Genomic DNA, 3,668 nt, shown 5'->3' on the forward strand with positions numbered 1-3,668 from the left:
TGGCACATTAAACAGGTCCTAAGGGACCTCAAATCACACATTTCACAACTCACATCACATGTACAATTATCCATTTATGCTAAAATGACTCAATCACAATGCACACAAGTCAATAAGACAATTATTCTCATTTATACACACCATGATTTCTTTTATGTACTGAATTGAACTCTATCCTATTCCACTCAATATAATCCAAATATTTTATCAATGCAAACCAACAATTAAATATAACATGCCATCCAGATTGTCAATAATATACATGTACTTTTGGAATACACAAGTATAGATGCATATAATCTCCATCACTTCGAACATCACTCTCCATAGTCCATTCGTGAGTATAAATCTGATAAGCATTTTTACACACTTTGCACCTATCATTTTCTCAGTTCTTAACATACAATTTAATTAACTATGAATGCCCTTCTACTTCACATTACACATTACAACTTAACCAGTTAATTTTATCATGCTTACAAATTCCAGTCTATCACATACCACGACGCATTTAATTCCCCACTCAACCACTCCCATCATGAGAACACACCCAAAACAACCTTTCTTCTAGTCTGATGGGGCACCTTGCGGCAACCTTAGCGCCGCCAGGCGGTGCGTGAAAAACTGGATTTTCCCAGGTCTATTTGCACCGTTCGTGGCTTCCCCACACCCCACTTATACTACCAAAACCAATCTGCATTTTTAGTCAAAATATAAGTGGTTCCATTATCCGAGTCTATGTCAGTTTACGTTCATACCATTATCATACAAGCAATCCAATAGATCAAACTCGACACAACATTTCGTCATCTCTCACCCCAAAGACCCCAACCCCACATGGAATTCCCATTCATACCAATTTCACACACCATTCAATTCACAAGCGGGTTTTCTTCCTTAAATGCATTTGTGCATGCTTACATAATTGTTTTCAACATCACAAATATCACAAAACTCACCACGAACCAGAACTGACCAAAACAGGAAGCGTTGCCTGGCGGACCACGCACAGCCGCCAGGCGGTTCAAGGAAACCCAGTGAAATAGGGCTTACACACATGGGTCGCCTAGCGGCGCATGAACTGCCGCTAGGCGGTTTCTGGAAAAATCCAGAAACGCGAAGAAAATAAGAATAGACAGGTTCTACTCTTTCATTATAGTTCAGATCATATAATCAATCGATAGCAGAATAAAAACAAGTAGTGAGAACTCCCCTAACCTGTATTCCTTGCTTAATTTGATAAGTTCTTTATTTCCTCCTTCATCGCCACTAGCCTTCTTGCCCTTCTTCCAACTCAGCCCCCAACCTTATGCAACACTCACAAAAAACTCACAATTTCGTGCTCTCTTCTGCAACCCCAGTTACAACCCAACCAAAACCTTCTCCCCTACCTCAAAATACCCTTTTAAAGTGGTCTTAAAGTGGGTTTAATGTGAGAAAACGAAAATGGCATTAATCCTAAGTTAATTACCATTCAATATCCTATTTAACTTCTGTTTTTCAGCCACTATTGGCTGCCATGTCCATTAGAGTTTTCCTTTAACCCTTCAAATTCTAATCCAAAGCCAAAATAGCAAAAAATGAAGCTCAATTTGGGTTCCCCAAGGCTTGAACCCACAACCCTAAAATGCCAAGTCAATATCAAATCATCATGCGAATTCATGTTTTATGCTAACTAATATAATTTAATTACTATATCATTCATTCCCCAACATGATTATATATATATATATATATATATATATATATATATATATATATATATATATATATATATATATATATATAACTATAAAATCACATAAATAACACATAATTGGCATACATAGGACTCGAATCCAAGTCCTCTCACACAATCAAAGTACTCTCAACCATTTGAGCTAGTACTTTCCCACGTCATAAGAGTTAACATTTAATGCCATAAAGGCTTCTACGACCCGCATTTATTAATTATTTATTTATTTAATTAATTAAATTTCACGGGTCTTACATAGAAGACTTACGTACTCTTTGAGATCTCCTCAAAGAAATTTCTTCAACAACATCATCATGAACTTGTTCATCTACTACAAGTGATGTGGCATCCATAAGATCTGGAACAAATTCATTTTCATCATGGACAACTGGAATGACATTATCTGCAGGAAGATAAATGGATGGCATGGGAATAACAACACGGTTTTCTCTAAGAGTGATTAGTCGCGGTGCATTGTTCCCACTATCAAAATCATCCTCAAAGAATACCGCATGGTCAAACTCAATAACCTGCATAAAGTGAGAAGGACAGTAAAACCTGCTACCACGAGAACCCACACAATAACCGATGAAGAACCCACTAACAATCTTAAAATCAAGTTTTTTTAACTAAGGATTATAAGGCCTCACCTCCGCCTTACAGCCCCACACATAAAAATGTCTCAAACTTGGCTTCTTTCGAAACAAAAGTTCATAAGGAGTCTTTGAAATAGACTTGCTAGGTACTTGATTAAGAATATACATAGGAGTCCTTAAAGCATCTCCCCAAAGGAAATTCGATAAAGAGGAATGACTCAACATGCATCTCACCATCTCTAAAAGAGTATGATTCCTCCTTTCTGCAACTCCATTTTGCTAAGGAGTACCGAGCATCGTATACTGAGCTTCAATACCACATTCATCAAGATATCTAGGGAAAGGTCCAAGATTTCTTCCAGTCTCATCATATTTGCCATAATACTCTCCACCTCGGTCAAACCTTACACATTGTATCTTCTTTCCTGTTTTCAACTCAATAGCAGCTTTGAAAGACTTAAAAGCATCCATGGAACTTGATTTTTCCTGTAGGAGATCTATCCATCCAAATCGGGAATAATCGTCTATAAACGTGATAAAATACCTATATCCCCATGGAAGTGAGTGTGATAGGTCCACATATATCAGTATGAATAAGCTCCAACACATTGTCACTCCTGTTTGCTCCTGTATTTCTTACTTTTGCGGTAAGCTTGCCCTTAATGCAATCAACACAAGTATCAAAATCAGAAAAATCCAGATCATGTAGAATACCCTCTTTAATCAACCTCTCAATCTGAGGTCTAGAAATATGTCCCAGACATTTATACCATAACATAGAGGAATTTTCATCAACTCTACTACACTTATGTCCAATAATAGAATTAACAGACATGTCATTCAGATTCAGCATGTAAAGTCCATTATATAAAACTCCTGAACCAACAATAATTGAATTGAAATAAACATCAAGTTTACCATTGCCAAATTCAAAAGTGTAGCCACATTTATCCAAAATTGAAACTGAAATCAAATTCCTTCTTATAGAAGTTACATAAACAACGTCTTTCAATAACAAAACATGTCCAGAAGGTAAATTTAAAGAAACTACTCATATATCTTCAACTGGTGCTCTAGCTCCACCTCCCATGATAATCTTGGACTTGACATCACGTGTTTTTCTCAAACTTGTGAACCCCGATAAAGAATTCACAACATGAATAGTGGCACCCGAGTCTAACAACAAGAGTTGGTAGGAACATCAACAACATTAGATTCAAAACAAGCTAGAGCATATAGGAGTATACCTTCCTTATCAGCATTCTTCTTCTTAAGAATATAACAATTAGCTAGCTTGTGCTCAAATTTCTTACAATAGGCACAATTTCCTTTAAAGT

This window comes from Vigna unguiculata, chromosome 8 (assembly GCF_037176805.1).
Source record: "Vigna unguiculata cultivar grain cowpea cultivar isolate G323 ecotype 2 chromosome 8, ASM3717680v1, whole genome shotgun sequence".
Lineage (NCBI taxonomy): Eukaryota > Viridiplantae > Streptophyta > Magnoliopsida > Fabales > Fabaceae > Vigna > Vigna unguiculata.